We start from the raw sequence: 18,824 nt of genomic DNA on the forward strand, positions 1-18,824 counted from the left end.
TAATTCTCATATTTACATTTTATTTTTTCTGTGTACTCTAAAAATGTTCAAGAGTCAGGACCAACAAGGGATTGAACATCAACAACTATCACAACACAGAAAAATAGTCGTGGATCATCCAGGAAACACAGATTATTAGTATGTAAACTTTTGAACAGGGACAGATTTTATGAATTCAGTCATTGTTTTGAGTGGAGTATAAACATCTGTTATGTTATAGCTTATTCAGGAGAGTACTAAATAAAAGTAACATACAATTTTCATGATCCCTCTTATTTAGTTAAAATTCTTAACATATTTGCATATTCTGCAAGGGGTATGTAATCTGATGAGTACAACTATATACTGTATATATATATCACTTTAATATCGATTCTTACTAAGGATTTATTAAATTTTTACACCGAACCGGACTTTATGTTCGGATATAATCAACTAAGAGGAGTTCTTCAAATAAACTGAGCAGGGCAGCAATACGCCTTTGATGTGTCCAGTCTGCCGCACATCTTAAAAGAAGAAGCAGCAGCAGCAGAAGAAGGATGGACCAATCACCGTCATTTACTAGATGGTTTCAATTTGTATCTCAGATGCCAGTCCTTGGCATTTTTATTAGATGTAATTAATTTATTGAGATAATTCCAATATGAAATAAAACATCTAGTATAAAAACAAACAAACTGCGATTTGAATGCACCTTGATGGAGGATTTCTCTTTTTGAGCCGTCGAGCGTCCCTTGGGAGAATGTGCATTACACATTAGCTAGCAACAACCCAATGGATTACAAAATACATTTGTACATGCACAAAGATATATTAAGTATACTGGCATAGTCTGTCTCATTTGTGTCTCTTTGTAAAATATAGACCTTATTCATTTGAACTTTTCGTATGTGCAAACCATAGATTTGTGAGTTTTTAATAGCATGTATTTTCATCTGCTTTAGTTTATTTTATTCTTTCCTTTAATGTATTTTTGTTATCGCAGTAGCTGACTTGATTTGTCCTGCAGGTGTAAGGTACAGAGCTACATAATGTCCCAGCATACTCTGCTCTCTGCGGGATGTAAGGCATGGTGGTCACTGTCATGTCCCCGGTCAGAGCTTCGGCTGGATCTCACTCTGGGATGTGGTCAGACGTTCCGGTAAACTACTGTTTCATTGCTGTCCTCAACAGAAACGTTTCTTATACACTCTTAAAAAGTGCTTAAAAGGTTCTTTACAGTGATGACCTAGAAGAACCATTTTTGGTTCCACAAAGAACCATTCAGTCAAAGTTTCTTTAAAGAACCATCTATTTCTTAGCTTTTTATAATCTGAAGAACCTTCTTTTGCCACAAAGAAACTTTTGTGAAACAGAAAGGTTCTTCAGATGTTAAAGGTTCTTTATGGAACCAATTAGACAAAAAGGTTCTTCTATGTCTTCTAATCAGAAGTTGAGAGAACTTAAATGGTTATAGCAACCAGCTTCAGCAGATTTTTGAATTTTCTCAACTTGTTGTTTTAAGTTTATACAACAAAAAGTTGAGAAAACTCGAAAATCTTCTACAAAAGCAAGTTGAGAAAACTCAAAAATCTGCTGAAGCGGGTTGCCTTAAAGTTTTACCTTTGCTCAACTTTTTTCTTTTCTTTTTTTTTTTTACAGTGTACTGTACCTTTAAGATGTCTGTGTGTAAATGACTGGTCCACCTCCTCACATGTGATATAATTAACAACACCCCCACCAAGCTGCTGAATACTGAGATACTGATATGAATATATGGGCAGTTAAAAAAAAAAGCAGTAAACAGCGTACAATACAGTAGCACTGTGCAGCATTGTGTAATTAGTAAACTATAGTATTCCATTCTGAATAAAGCCTTAGAATTAAACAAACTGCGTTTTTGTTAATGCATATTAACTTCTGTGTTTAGTTTTTCATTATACAGTATGACCATATTGCCCATCCTTTTAGATGGCGTGAGACTGCAGATAATCACTGGACGGGAGTAATGCGAGGAAAAGTGTGGACACTAACTCAAACAGAGGATATGTTATATGGTACTATGTTTACAGTCATCAAATAAATCCAGGAACAGAAAACAGACCGAAATGGAAGGTGGAAGAATAGGAGCAGTTATTGGGGAAGATGTCAAAAAGAAAGACTGACATGAAGCAGGAAGAGGCGGGATTGTGCACAGTGATGTCAGAGCCTGACAACAAAGAGGAGGAACTTCTGAGGGATTATTTCCAGTTAGGTGTTAAATTAGGGGATCTCTACAGGGACTGGAGCCATGTGGATCCACACTTCAAACATACATCAGACATCTTCACAGGTACATGTCTCATTGAAAGAATAGTTCTTTAGTTTGACATTAGTAAAATAATGTGTGTTTATATATATATATACACATATATATACAGTATCTCACAGAAGTGAGTACACCCCTCACCTTTTTGTAAATATTTTATTATATCTTTTCATGTGATAACACTGAAGAAATGACACTTTGCTACAATGTAATGTAGTGAGTGTACAGCATGTATAACAGTGTAAATGTGCTGTCCCCTCAAAATAACTCCACACACAGCCATTAATGTCTAAACCGCTGGCCACAAAAGTAAGTACACCCCTAAGTGAAAATGTCCAAATTGGGCCAAAAGTGTCAATATTTTGTGTGGCCACCATTATTTTCCAGCACTGCTTTAACCCTCTAGGGCATGGAGTTCCCCAGAGCTTCACTGGTTGCCACTGGAGTCCTCTTCCACTCCTCCATGACGACATCACGGAGCTGGTGGATGTTAGAGACCTTGCACTCCTCCACCTTCCGTTTGAGGATGCCCCACAGATGCTCAATAGGGTTTAGGTCTGGAGACATGCTTGGCCAGTCCATCACCTTTACCCTCAGCTTCTTTAGCAAGGCAGTGGTCATCTTGGAGGTGTGTTTGGGGTCGTTATCATGTTGGAATACTGCCCTGCGGCCCAGTCTCTGATTCAGTATGTCACAGTACCTGTTGGCATTCATGGTTCCCTCAATGAACTGTAGCTACAGTATTCTCCTGTTTGTGTGTAGATTTAAATTCCCAAATGAACGTTATAATAAATTATTTAAATTAAATCATAGCGTTTGTGAATTCACAATTATGCTTAATTATGGTTTTTAAATGTGTTTAATATATCATGCAGCCTTGGAAAATAGTCTAAAAATGTGTTTTATGGATTCTCGCCCGTGAAATGCGCCACTTCCGGTATTTTGCTGGTTAGTCGACGTGAGCAAAATGAAGTCGACGATTTTTAAAAATCGACTAGTCAACTAAAATCGACGAATCGCGACAGCCCTAATACGTTTATCTTGGTCTCATCAGACCATAGGACATGGTTCCAGTAATCCATGTCCTTAATCTGCTTGTCTTCAGCAAACTGTTTGCGGGCTTTCTTGTGCATCATCTTTAGAAGAGGCTTCCTTCTGGGACGACAGCCATGCAGACCAATTTGATGCAGTGTGCGGCGTATGGTCTGAGCACTGACAGGCTGACCCCCCACCCCTTCAACCTCTGCAGCACTCATACGTCTATTTCCCAAACACAATCTCTAGATATGACGCTGAGCATGTGCACTCAACTTCTTTTGTCGACAATGGCGAGGCCTGTTCTGAGTGGAACCTGTCCTGTTAAACCGCTGTACGGTCTTGGCCACCGTGCTGCAGCTCAGTTTCAGGGTCTTGGCGATCTTCTTATAGCCTACGCCATCTTTATGTAGAGCAACAATTCTTTTGTTCAGATCCTCAGAGAGTTCTTTGCCATGAGGTGCCATGTTGAACTTCCAGTGACCAGTATGAGAGAGTGAGAGCGATAACACCAAATTTAACACACCTGCTCCCCATTCACACCTGAGACCTTGTAACACTAACGAGTCACATGACACCGGGGAGAGAAAATGGCTAATTGGGCCCAATTTGGACATTTTCACTTAGTGACTCAGCCTCAGCTATGATCTAAGATGTGTATCAGTGGTTTCGACTATGTCGTATACACCCTGTATTGATGCACCACCAAAAAATGACATTTGAGAGAGACAGGGCATAGAGGAACTACAATAATGTACAGTATTTGAAAAATAATGTGTTTTTTGAACATTAAAGCATGCCAACATATTCTGTTACACCAAATACACAAAATAACGATCTTTAAAAAAGCATCATATGACCCCTTTAATAAAAGCTGAAATTGAATCTGTTCATCATATAACACTAACATGTCTCTCGGCGTACTGGCATTAAACTGTTTAATATAGATATATTGTAGGTTTTACGTAAGTTATATTCACTTTTTTATGTGTAAAAGTTTTATGAGAATAGGGACAGATACCTTTCAGATTTCATAAATATTAACTTGGTGTTTAGAGGATAAATGAAAGTCTTATGGAACATCATGATATTGAGTAAGTGATCACAGTATTTTCATACTTTTAAATATATTATTATTATATGAATTATAATAATAATATTTTATTAATGTGAGAAGAAAAGAGCATGTTGTGACATGAGAGACATGAAAATGGCACATACATTATATGTAAGAAATGGGTTGCCTGTGATAAGTTTTTTTTTGTAGTTTTTACAGTTTTACAGTTTACCATCATTATACAAAAATATTTGGCTGCTGAATAAAAGTCGTAAAAAAGTAAAGTCAAGTATGGTGACCCATACTCGAAATTGGTGCTCTGCGTTTAACCCATCCAAGTGCACACACACAGCAGTGAGTAGTGAACAAATGCACACACACACACACACACCGTGAACACACACCCGGAGCAGTGGGCAGCCATGCTGAGGCGCCTGGGGAGCAATTGGGGGTTCGGTGCCTTGCTCAAGGGCACCTCAGTCGTGGTATTGAGGGTGGAGAGAGCGCTGGACATTCACTCCCCCCACCTACAATCCCTGCCGGCCGGGGACTCGAACCCGCAACCTTTCGATTACGAGTCCGACTCTCTAACCATTAGGCCACGATAAATCATTGATGCATCATAATCCAAAATTATAAAAGCTCTTAATGTTTAATATTTGAATGATTGTATATATGTGACAGATCCTAGTGTCGAGATGTGTTTGCGTGATTTGGGTTTTGGCTACCGTGCTCGTTTCCTGCAGCAGAGCTCACAAATCATTGTGAACTCTCATGACCCTGACTGGCTCCAGTCGCTCCGCAGCGCCCTACCTGCAGGCCAGAGATGCACTGAGAGCTCTTCCTAGAGTTGGTCTTAAAGTAATTATTTATTCTACATTTATGCATTAAAATATTCTTTGCAAGTACATGAATGAAACTTCTAAACTTGCAATTGCAACACAAGTAGCATTCTCAAATTTGCTGCAAGGCACAAACTGTCATCTTCTATGGAGGATTTTCTTTTTCAACTTTCTTTACAATGCAGTGCAACAGTTTTGTGTTTGTATACTTGCATAGAGTATGCTTTTGGCATATGCCCTTTTACTGCATACTTCCCTTCCCATGAGATATTTTATGTTTATTTTAGCCTGTTTTAGACTGTCCATTCTAGCTATTAAATGTACTTTGATACATTTATCATAATTGTTTTACATTTGTGAAATCTATGTTTGCTGGGGATCAGGTGGCTGACTGTGTATGTCTGATGTCACTGGATAAGTTTGAGGCTCTTCCTGTGGACACACGTGTGTGGCAAATAGCCAAACGTGACTACAGCTTTGCCGCTGGGAGCAGCCAGAAGACTTTAACTGATAGAGTCTACAAAGAGATTGGTTAGTACCCAAAAAAAGATTCCCTGCCCTGGAAACCACCCACAGCAGCATAGCATTTGTGCCTTTGAGTTTTGAACTGACACACAAAAAAATCTACTTTACTTTTAAAGTAAATGAGATATTTTTGATCCTCTTTTGCAGGTGACTTTTTTTAGAAAACTCTGGGGTCCCTATGCAGGCTGGGCACACTCTGTAAGTAACACTGCACATCATTCATCAGATATTATTATTAATATTATGTTTTTTTATTTTTATTTTTTATTACATAATTTTTTATTGTTTTTGTGTTTTTGGGTCTCAGGTACTTTTCTGTGCCGATCTAAAGAGGTTTCAGAAGCTGAAAGAAGAGATTCCTGCTCTGAAAGATGAGAAAACAGACCTGAAGAAAAAAATGAAGGAGAGAAGACATGACAGATGTGAAGAAAAACAGAAAAGAGAAAAAGTCAAAAAGCAACAGAGGACATAAGATCATGATAACATTCATCACTAATCAACTCAGGCTACACCAAGTCTGCTTCCAGTGTGCTCTTTTACAATCTGGATTAATCAAGTTTGTATTTCTACAAAATCTGACAGCTCAATTTTATTGGTAATTTATAAGGACCATATTTTTACACTTAAGTGTTTAATAAATGTGCTGTTAAACACACTGAAGGGCTTCTTGTTTTTGACAAAGGATAAATTACTTTTATGTTATGTAATTTATTTTTCTTAATTTGTAAAACTGGTGAAACGGTAGAGTATGATATACTATTTTCTAAGTAGATTGCAGCATAGGATCATTCATTGGCTCATTTGCCGTTTCCACTCCTTAATATAATATTTTGACATGTTTTGCTTTTGGATTTACATTTAGACATTATAAAATCACTATTATAACATTTGACAAAATCACCTTTTCTCAAAGTTTAGCACTGTTTTGTGCTTGAATATGAAGTAGCATAGTTTTCAGAGTCTCATGGGACCTACATGAATCACACAAATGAACTATTTTGAATTCAAAATGGTGATTTTCGGTGAAAGGTATCAATCCCTGTTAACAATCTCGAAAGTTTCTCTCAATTGTAAATCAAATGCTCCTTTACAAACATACTAAGACTTTTCTGATCGACAGAGACAGTCAGAAATGAATGATTCAAAATACATGTTGACTGACTTAAGCTTACAAATCTCTGTTTATTCACTCGGCTGTTGCTGTCTTCATTTTAATGCACACCTTTGTCTTTTTCAGTTCTGCGCCCCAGAACATTTCCCTCTTCTATTCATTTTGGTCATGTGACTGTGTCTGTAACAGTCAGAAAGGGTGAGCGGTTGATACTTACTTTTTTAAAATAATTTAAAATGCGAAACAAGAATTAAATAAAAATGTTTCCTTTTATTTTTTGGCAAGCACATCTGATACTATATAATATACAACATTCCCTGGGCACAAAAATCCATGCATTAATACATGGCCACTCGCCCGGAGACTCAAACAGTGTGACAATAAAAAAGGAAAGACTGGATTGAGTCAGAGGCTTATGTAAGTGTGACCCATGCACTGTTCTTGCTCTGAGGGGCTTACAGCATGCCAAGCAATGTCAAAATAACTTGCATAATAGAAATGTTTTACCAGAGGACCAGATATCAGACAAAGACATTTTCATGATTGAAAGTCTGTTTGGCTCCCACCCTCAAACATGGTATGTCTGCGTCGATGTGGAAAATACAGTTTTGCTGTCAGTCCATATCATGAGTCTCATTCAAAGTCAAATTATCTGTAAATAGAAATCAAGGACATACAAAAAAAGGTAAATTGTGAACACTTAAGACACATACAGTATAAAATCTAACCTTGTTTAAAATGGTCAAAACAAGTCTGTGAACACTCAAGAGCAAATCAACTATGCACCTGCAACCATAGTTATACGCATGTATGAATATCTATATCTGCAGTTGGCTTCAGCAGATGATTTTACTAAAATAACACAATACAACAACATTAGCTAAGAATTCGTTAGCTAACACAACTTGAGTGTTCACGGACTGGCTTTGACCATTCCAATAAGGTGGATGGCTTACGTATAGTGGCCCATAGAAACAGACGCTAATGAGGCATTTATATATACTGTATGTATGTATATATAAATTATTATTTTATTTATTTTTGTGCATTTCCTTATTTGTATAGTTGTATTTTATTGTTCTAGTTTAGTTCTAGGTAAGGTTCTTGGAAAAGATTAGTGAGGACACGTTGACCCTTGATGATACTGTACTGTACTGATCTCATCATCTACAGTGCACTTGCTTAAAACACCTCATTTGTGGTCCTGTTATTATTATTTTTATGACTTTGCTACCTCACCATGTGACATTTGCATATTGCCAGCCTACTTTGACCCACCCTTTAAGAACAGTTGTGTAAGACACTGGTGTAACAATACAGGCATCATAGATATACTACTGTTTATAGCTGCTCATGATGCCTCAGGAGCCATCAATTATAGTAAAGGGTGCTATATTTCTCACAAACTCTAAGTTGTTCACCAATCACAACAAACTGGGCCACAACTTTTTGGAAGACGTTTTGGAAGGGGGCTTTAAAAAAAAAGAAAAGATCTAAAATAGAACATTTCAGGCAGAAGGTGAAATAAGGTTCAACAGCAATGTACAATATAAGAAAACATGTTTTTTAAACTTTTTATTATGTAAATGTACAACCAGAATCCTGGAAATGTTGGGTATTTTTTTTTAAATTTGAATAAACTGAAAACTAAAAGACTCAAATCACCTGAGCCAATATTTTATTCACAATACAACATAGAGAATATAACAAATGTTTAAACGGAGAAATTTTACACTTTTATCCACTAAATGAGCTCATTTCAAATGTGATGCCTGCTACAGAGTGCGTAAAAAGATTAAAAGTCAAGTCAAGTCACTGTTATTTGTATAGCGCTTTTAACAATGCAAATTATGTCAAAGCAGCTTTACATCGGCTTGATATAAAGCTAGGTGGCTTTATATCAGCTTTACAGTATTTAGACGGGGAAATAGTTTGTTGAAATAGTGTCATTCTCCTCTGGCCAGACAAAATCAGCAGTTTAAATCTAGGCTAAAGCAGAGTCAGATTGTGCAAAGGACTCATCTGGTTCCTGTGGTCTTGTCCCGATGGCCGTCTTGGAGACAGGGTCTTCACTGGGGATCAGTCTCTGGGGCTTATCTGGGTGTCCTGGCTGTAGAGGTCATCTCTAGGTGCTGATCCACCATCTGATCTGGATACGGACTGGATCCGAGTGGCTGCATGTAGAGAGATACAACCACGATCAGATGATAAAAGCAGGTCGTTTGTAACTCTAATGAGAGCAGTCTCAGTACTGATACCTGACTGGAAATCCTCACATATATAATTTTTCTCTAAGAAGGAACATAGCTGTACTACCTTTTCTAATATCTTTGACAGAAAAGGGAGATTTGAGATTGGTCTGTAATTAATTAATTCTTTGGGGTCAAGTTGTGTTTTTTTTAATGAGAGGCTTAGAGTTACAAACGACCTGCTTTTATCATCTGATCGTGGTTGTATCTCTCTATTAGTGCTACTGGATCATAGCGCCGCGTTTGGCACTATCGACCACAACATTCTTTTAAATAGACTAGAAAATTATGTTGGCATTAGAGGAAGTGCACTGGTATAGTTCAAATCGTACTTATCTGACCGCCATCAATTTGTGGCAGTAAATGAAGAGGTATCATACCAATCACAAGTGCAGTATGGAGTACCTCAGCGCTATTGCCATGAATGAATGCATGAATGAATCTGGCAATGCTTGTGTGCAGTGTGATGTCATTACTGCTCACTGGGCAGCCTTGGGGAGAAACATGCAGTCAAACGTGAGGAAAAGAGAATTTCTGTCTGATGATGACACAAGGCAAGACAGATGAGATTACTTTTTAGAACAGGGGTTTACAAACCATTCCTGAAGCATTCCCAGCACTGTCAATTTTGGATGTCTCCCACAGTGCAACAGTGTTTAGCAACAGTTTAAAAACCCATCTTCTGAAGGTTATTCATTATTTAGTTGCCCAGTGGAAGGAGCTCCAAGATTGAATATTATATCAATTATATATTATATAATGGTGCCATATTCCACTATTTAGTGCTTAATTTCTTGTATGTGTTCAGGTTAAGTCTTGTATAGTATATTTGACTGAAGAAAACCATTTCATTTTATCTGAAGATCAAATTACCCTTGTGTTTCTTATCAGCTTGCTTCTATCAGACAAAACTAATTATCTGCTATTGGCTGACAGCCCTACCATTTTTTGATATTTCCTGGAATTGTAGTTTCTGTTTTGCATGCAGTGGTATTCAAATAAGGAAGTATCACAATTTGATTTTTTTTGAAAAATGAAAATGTAATGTAAAAATGAAATCATGTTCCAGTTTCACTGATTGTTGACATTCCTTGCACTATCAAAATCAAAATAAAATAAAAAACAATACAATACTGTTTTGGGTTGCACTTTATTTTACAGTACGTGTACGTGCACAGTGTACCTACCTAAGAAAGTTCTGGAAATACCTGGTAACTACATGGGGTAGGGTTAAGTTCAGGGGTAGGTTCGGGGTTAGTACCTAGTTATTAGTTATTGTAATTACTACAATAAGTACATAGTATGTACAGTACAGGAACAGGACTGTAAAATAAAGTGTATGTTTTAGAAGTGAAACCCTTGAAGTGGGGACTTTTGAGGGAGCAGAGCACTTGTGTGTCATAATGTGTGATAAAGCCATTTAGAGTGCACTTGGTGATGGGAGCGATAAAAGACAACGCTGTGTCATGGCATAGATGTTATAGGAACACTTCTGGGTTAACAGGTGTCTGAAGCATATGTGTGCATATGCCAATCTCTGATTGGCTTGAGTTCGTGAACGTGATGATGTAGCACAGCGTCATCAGATTGAAATGTACATCAACAGATTGTAATTGTCTAAAGCATGACTGAGGCATTGTGACACAACGGTTCATTCTCTTTTCATTGGTTTACATACGTAACCTAAGACATTCCCTTTTGAATGGAAATCAACACTGCATTGGAACACCAAATGTGCCTGCCCAGCAAGCCTGTGTAACTCTGTCAAAAACAATTGTTGAGTACAAACAATGACCTGGATCAACCCTGAATGCCCGGAGGCCCTGGAGTTGAATCTATGTCCACACAGTAAAATCTGATGAATGTATACAAATGCATGCAGTCAGCCCCTCAAGGACTGACCCAAACATATTTGCACATCCTGTGTGTATCATCTCCCGGAATGAAGCAGGGACACATTCATTGTCACACATCTCCTAGACTCATTTCTTGTCATGATACAGAACAAACGCCTGGTCTAAGCGTGAGCAGACATGCTTGTGTTTTTCCACACAAATGTGCTCAACAAACATGCAGCTCCTGAAGACAAAGAAGCTGGTGATGTGCATTCATGCTGTGCTACATCATCACATCGATACGCAGATACAGGTGGGTACAGATAGGTAGTTTTAACAAAATAACATAAAATGTAACAAAATCCTAATATATATGATAACTAATTACAAAAATATATATTTGTTTTTACAAAACATATAAAAGAAAAAATTATTTTACAGTCTTCTTCTGTACAAATTACAAACATTTTGGTAACATCCTACTAATTAAGTAACTTGAAAACTAAATGTCAACTAACTACTTAATTTGCACCTACATGTCAACTAACTCTAATATATTAGTGGACCATTAGTTTAGGGTTAGTATAAGTTGACGTCCTCACAAAGTTACTTATAATTAGAATGTCTAAAGTGGACAAGCAAATAAAAAACATGTTACCAATATTTTTTTACAGTCTATTGTGAACATATTTTCCAGTGCTTAAAACATGTTATTTGCATCGGTCACATAACTCTTATGTCTAAAATGGACCATGGACCGTGATGTTGGCAGAGCCTAGTCACACTAGAGACTGTAATAATTTAAAAATGTAAGCTTTCCTGTAGATACAGAATTTAAAAAAAAAAAAAATGCATCAACAGTTTAGTAACATTCTGTATTAAAGGTGATAATGTCAATATATAATGTAATATATATTGTGGCGGGAGGAGCCAACGACAGACACAGTGGGCGTGGCGTCAAGCCTCGGAGAGGTTTTTATTAAACAAAACATTAAAATAAAGTGTCCAAAGGGGGAAAAATGTCCAAAATAAACAGGGATCTGGTGTCCTCGTCGTGCTGCGGGGCTAGTGTAGGAGGGCAGTGTTCAGGAGGGAAGGGTCCAGGGAAGGGGCGGAGTCCGGTGGCCGCACGCGCTCCCCTCTCGGGGCCGGGAGCGAGTGGCGGCGGCGTCTCTGGCGCGGCTTCGTCCATCTGCGGAAATCACACGCCGCCAGCCCTGGCTGTTTCAGCGCCCCTCCTCTCTCACACACCCACTCCTGTCGGGAGCCTGGTGAAGGGCGGCGAATACGGGACGGGGTGGTGATGATGGACAGGGGGGAGGCAGCCGACTCGTCACATTCCCCCCCCCAAGCGACATCCCCGTCCGAGGGTCGCCGCCCACGCGGGAGTGCTACCTTCCTCAACCAGGCTCCAGCGGTCGGAGTGGGCGGGGCAGGAATTCCTCTCCGGGCAACTCTCCCTCTCGCACCGCGCCGGAACCGGGACAGAGAAACCGGGTATTAGTTGTCAGCCTCAACCAGCCACAGGGTAAATGACCAATAGAAAGAACGTCACTTACCCCTTCGGTGGCTGGGAGGCTGTCCCCGTCGTTCCTCTGTCCCCGTGCGGGTTCCACGGCTTTTTTTGCGAGCGAGAGGGGATGACGTCATCAGATGTTGCCCAACTGCGCTGTCTAGGCTCCGCCTGCCCGCATTCTCCACCACTGTGGCGGGAGGAGCCAACGACAGACACAGTGGGCGTGGCGTCAAGCCTCGGAGAAGTTTTTATTAAACAAAACATTAAAATAAAGTGTCCAAAGGGGGAAAAGTGTCCAAAATAAACAGGGATCTGGTGTCCTCGTCGTGCTGCGGGGCTAGTGTAGGAGGGCAGTGTTCAGGAGGGAAGGGTCCAGGGAAGGGGCGGAGTCCGGTGGCCGCACGCGCTAGGGAGTTGAACAAAAAGCACAATATATTCAAGGGTGGTAAATTGATCACACCAACTCAGAAAACCCTTAGTTTACTTCCAAAATATTTCAATGCAGAGTTTAAGACAAACACTAAAAAAGCATGGCCATCATGTTGGGACATCTTGGTGAACACTACTCTAGACTGTGGAGAATATAAAATGCCAACTTAAAAAAGTTAAAATACATTTTTATAGACCTGTGTTGTTCTGGAAGAATGTTTTATGGGAGATGTGACTAAACTGGAACTTATTGGACCCATGGATGAGAGATATGTCTGGTACAAAAAAAAAAAAAAGAGGCAAAGCTCGTGAGCTTAAGAACACCATCACCACGGTCAAACATAGACCAGTCTTGTTAGGGGCATCTGCTTTTGCATGAAGTGGAAATTTTAACTGTATTAAGGACATAATGGATTCTTTAATGTATCAGGCCATTGGCAAGGATTATTAAGCCTTCAGTGCATAGACTAAAGCTTGATGATCACTGGACACTCCAACGGGACAATCATCCCAAATACTGTACATCCAAATATACGTAAATTTGGTTCAGATATGGGTCATAAAATGTTCTTGAGTGGCCTGTTCAATCATCAGATTTAAATCTTATTAAAAATCTTTAGTGGGATTTGACTAAAGCAATGGCAACATGAAAACCAAAGATTTTGAGTGATCTGGAAGCTTTTTCAAGCAAGGAATATGTTAAGATCCCAGTAGAGAGGTCTTAGAAACTTATTATAAGTAACATTTATAAAGAAATTGTCACGGTTTATGAATTCACTGGTTTCTTCATGTCTCGTGTATTGTTGTTCTCTGTGTGTGTGTGTGTGAGTGGGCGTGACCGCTCACTCCAGTCATCAGCGCGCCAGCTGATCTCAATTCCCGCACCAGCTGCTGCCAATCTACTCACCTATAAAGTCTCACCGCACTTTCCTCTCCTTGTCAGATCGTTGTTGATGTCCTCTGTGTCATTCCCCGTGTGCCGTCTGCTTCAGTGTTCCTGGTCATCGTCTGTCTGGAGTCTTCGTGGGTTTCGTCTCGTCTGGATGTTCACCGGCACTGGATTCACCGTCATCACTCGTTGGATATTCACCGGCACTGGATTTACCGTCGTCACTCGTCACCAGCACGCTGTTCATCGTGTCCCTGCGCCACCAACCCATCCGAGAGACTGTGCTGTGTTCGTGTCATGTGACTATCAATAAATACTTACCATTGTTTCACCTGCATCTCTGCTTCCTCCTTCTTAGCGTGACGGAACGATCTGACCTACAATGGAAGCAGCAGGTGGAAATACTTCTTCGTGGGAGGATTTTCTAAGATCCAGCGTCTCTCGGATGGATGCCCAGGAAAAGAGCATGAAGGAGTCGGGACAGTCGATTCGTGCTCTTGTGGTGCAGGTGTCTGAGCTCACCCAGCAAATGCAACATCTGCCAAATCCTGCTGCGCCACCCACACCGCCAGCTCCCTTCATACCACCGGAGAGCGTCTCCCAGTCAGAGCCCCGCCTACCAACTCCGGAACTTTACAGCGGTGAGCCGAACTTTTGCCGTGCCTTTCTGACTCGCTGTGCTATTCATTTCTCCCTGCAGCCCAAGACCTTTGCCAGCGAGCAGACCAAGGTGGCGTTCGTGCTCACGCTGCTGACTGGGAGAGCAGCACTATGGGGAACAGTGGTGTGGGAGAACCAGGATCCATGCTGCGCCTCGTTTCAGACACTCTCCGCCGAGATGAAGAGAGTGTTTGACCGCGCGGTCGCTGGGAGAGAAGCCGCGCGGATTCTGGCGGATCTCAAACAGGGGGAGAGATCCGTCTCTGACTACTCCATCGAGTTCAGGACCTTGGCGGCAGAGTGTCAGTGGAACGAGGAGGCGCAGTGGGATATGTTCCTGCATGGGCTGGCTGATCGCGTCCAGAAGGAGATCTATGCCCTGGACCTACCCCCCACACTCAATGGGCTTGTCAATTGGCCAACTTCTACCGGCGTTTTATTCGCAATTTCAGCCAACTAGCCGCGCCTCTGACCGCCTTGACCTCCCCCAGGACTACGTTCAGGTGGTCAGACGCAGCTGAGGCTGCGTTTGCCAAACTGAAGGGCCGCTTCGTTTCAGCCCCCATCTTAGTCACCCCTGATCCATCACGTCAGTTTGTGGTGGAGGTCGATGCGTCAGAGGTGGGGGTAGGTGCAGTGCTATCCCAGCGCTCTCCGGCGGACGACAGAATGCATCCATGCGCGTTTTTGTCCCATCGTTTGTCCCCTGCCGAGAGGAATTATGACATTGGTAAGCGAGAGTTGTTGGCAGTCAAGTTAGCATTGGAGGAATGGCGTCACTGGTTAGAAGGGTCGGGGGTACCTTTTATCGTATGGACCGATCATAAGAACTTGGAATACATCAGAACTGCCAAAAGATTGAACTCCAGGCAGGCTCGGTGGGCACTTTTTTTCGGACGTTTTGATTTCACTCTCTCGTACCGCCCGGGTTCCAAGAACATCAAACCCGATTCCTTATCACGTATTTTTGACCGTTCCGATCGCCCGTCTACTCCCGAGTGCATTTTTCCAGAGACACTAATTGTCTCCATACTCACATGGGAGGTCGAATCGAAGGTCAAAACAGCCTTACAAGGGGTAACGCCTCCGGTCGGCTGCCCACCGAACCGGTTATTTGTGCCGGAGGGATTACGGTCCGACGTTATTCAGTGGGGTCATTGTTCCAATGTGGCTTGTCATCCAGGAGTCAGTCGCACTACATCTTTAGTCAAGCAACGATTTTGGTGGCCGCTTATGGCTCGTGATGTTCACAGTTTTGTTTTGGCTTGCTCAGTTTGTGCCACTGGTAAGACTTCCAATAGACCCCCAGATGGGCTCCTTCAACCGCTGCCGGTCCCTTCGAGACCCTGGTCCCATATCGCTCTAGATTTTGTCACCGCCCTCCCACCCTCTCAGGGTAACACGGTAGTTTTGACCGTGGTGGACCGATTCTCGAAGGCGGCCCACTTTATTCCCTTGCCCAAATTACCCTCAGCCAAGGAGACAGCGGTAACAGTCGTTGACCACGTCTTTCGGTTACATGGCCTCCCGACGGACGTGGTTTCCGACAGAGGACCCCAATTTGTGTCCAAATTTTGGCGAGAGTTTTGTAAATTGCTGGGTGCTACTGTTAGTCTGTCCTCAGGGTTTCATCCCCAGAGCAATGGTCAAACTGAGAGAGCCAACCAGGATTTGGAGAGAACGTTGCGATGTCTGGTCTCCAAGAATCCTTCCTCATGGAGCCAACAACTGTCAATGGTGGAGTACGCCCACAATTCGTTACCAGTGTCATCTACGGGCCTGTCTCCGTTTGAATGCAGTATAGGTTACCAGCCACCAATTTTTCCTAGTCTGGAATCCGAAGTCGCGGTTCCCTCCGCCCACGCCTTTGTCCAGAGGTGTCATCGCACTTGGACTAGAGCCCGCGAGACTCTACTCCAGGTGGGAGCGCGCACCAAGGCCGATCGCCACCGGTCTAGACCTCCCGTATACGTCGTCGGTTCCAAAGTTTGGCTTTCTACTAAGAACATTCCTCTCCGCTCCGTGTCTAATAAACTTGCTCCTAAATTCATTGGCCCGTTCGCTGTCACCAAGATCATTAGTCCGGTGACAGTCCGCCTCAATCTCCCTCCAGTGTACAGGAGGATTCATCCCGTTTTCCATGTGTCCAAAATTAAACCCGTGTTTTATGCACGCATAAATCCGCCAGCCCCGGTTCCCCCACCGCCGCGACTCGTAGAAGGGGAACCCGCTTATTCGGTCAATCGTATTCTGGACTCTAGGCGGAGGGGACGTGGATTTCAGTACTTGGTGGACTGGGAAGGTTACGGTCCGGAGGAGAGAAGTTGGGTGCCTGCTAGAGACATTCTGGATCACTCCCTTATTGATGATTACAATCGACAGGTAAGGGGGTCTGGGAACACCAGGAGGCGTTCCTAGGAGGGAGGGTACTGTCACGGTTCATGAATTCACTGGTTTCTTCATGTCTCGTGTATTGTTGTTCTCTGTGTGTGAGTGGGCGTGACCGCTCACTCCAGTCATCAGCGCGCCAGCTGATCTCAATTCCCGCACCAGCTGCTGCCAATCTACTCACCTATAAAGTCTCACCGCACTTTCCTCTCCTTGTCAGATCGTTGTTGATGTCCTCTGTGTCATTCCCCGTGTGCCGTCTGCTTCAGTGTTCCTGGTCATCGTCTGTCTGGAGTCTTCGTGGGTTTCGTCTCGTCTGGATGTTCACCGGCACTGGATTCACCGTCATCACTCGTTGGATATTCACCGGCACTGGATTCAACGTCGTCACTCGTCACCAGCACGCTGGTCATCGTGTCCCTGCGCCACCAACCCATCCGAGAGACTGTGCTGTGTTCGTGTCATGTGACTATCAATAAATACTTACCATTGTTTCACCTGCATCTCTGCTTCCTCCTTCTTAGCGTGACAGAAATAAAAGATTCTCTACAAAATTTGACTTGTGTGGGTTAAATAAACCAGTAAAAGCCAGTTTTTCATCAACTTTACTCCCTCAGAACAACTCAAGAGGGTATAATAAACTTTATATAGTAGTTTGGTTTAATTGATTTCTTATAATTTTGTTCACAGTAGCAGAAAGTCTTGTCCAGAGCATTGAATTCTGATTGCAACTGTATGCATATAAAAAAAAATATATATATCGTGAAAATGTTCATTTTTATTGTAACTTATTTCAAAAAGTGAAACTTTCATATATTTTAGATTCATTACATGCAAAATAAAACATTTCAAAAGTTATTTTGTTTTAATTTTGATGATTAGAGCTTACAGCTCATGAAAGTCAAAAATCAGCATCTCAAAATATTAGAATATTTACATTTGAGTTTCAATTAATGACCATCTCTACAGTATAAATTCCGGGTATCTCTTATTCTTTGAAACCACAATAATAGAGAAGACTGCTGACTTGGCAATGATCCAGAAGACGAACATTGACGCCCTCCACAAAGAGGGTAAGTCACAGAGGGTCATTACTGAAAGGGGTGGCTGTTTAAAGAGTGCTGTATCAAAGCATATTAAATGTAAAGTTGACTGGAAGGAATTTGGGTAGGAAAAGGTGCACAAGCAACAGGGATGACCACAAGCTTGAGAATACTGTCAAGCAAAACTGATTCAATCACTTGTGAGAGCTTCACAAGGAGTGGACTGAAACTGGAGTCAGTGCATCAAGAGTCACCACGCTCAGACGTCTTCAGGAAAAGCGCTACCAAGCCAGTTCTGAACCAGAGACAACGTCAGAAGCGTCTTACCTGGGCTGTGGAGAAAAATAACTGGACTGTTGCTCAGTGCTCAGATGAAAGTCAATTTTGCATTTCATTTGTAAATCAAGGTCCCAGAGTCTGGAGGAAGAGTGGAGAAGCACAGAATCCATGTTGCTTGAAGTCCAGTGTGAAGTTTCCACAGTCAGTGATGATTTGGGCTGCCATGTCATCTGCTGGTTTTGGTCCACTGTGTTTTCTGAAGTCCACAGTCAACGCAGCCATCTACCAGGAAATTTTAGAGCACTTCATGCTTCCTTCTGCTGACAAGCTTTATGGAGATTTTGATTTCATTTTCCAGCAGGATTTGGCACCTGCCCACACTGCCAAAGGTACCAAAAGCTGGTTCAATGACCATGGTGTTACTGTGCTTGATTGGCCAGCAAACTCGCCTGACCTGTCAAGAGGAAGATGAGAGACACCAGACCCAACAATGCAGATGACCTGAAGGCCACTATCAAAGCAACCTGGGCTTCCATACCACCTGAGCAGTGCCACAAACTGATCACCTCCATGCCACGTCACATTGATGCAGTAATTCATGCAAAAGGAGGCCCAACCAAGTATTGAGTGCATAGAAATGAACATACATTTCAGAAGCCTGACATTTCTGTTTAAAATA

The 18,824-nt window shown here is 41.7% G+C and overlaps 1 pseudogene across 1 annotated transcript; it reads left to right on the top strand.

Moving 5' to 3' along the window:
* The first annotated feature begins 1,031 nt into the window (after positions 1-1,031).
* LOC306848845 (N-glycosylase/DNA lyase-like) lies at positions 1,032-6,218 on the top strand (annotated as a pseudogene). Its single transcript has 6 exons — positions 1,032-1,141; positions 1,951-2,311; positions 5,064-5,240; positions 5,605-5,756; positions 5,899-5,944; positions 6,054-6,218. The product of its transcript is annotated as an N-glycosylase/DNA lyase-like (transcript).
* The last annotated feature ends 12,606 nt before the right edge of the window (positions 6,219-18,824 follow it).

The sequence above is a fragment of the Barbus barbus genome (assembly GCF_936440315.1).
Source record: "Barbus barbus genome assembly, chromosome: 29".
Lineage (NCBI taxonomy): Eukaryota > Metazoa > Chordata > Actinopteri > Cypriniformes > Cyprinidae > Barbus > Barbus barbus.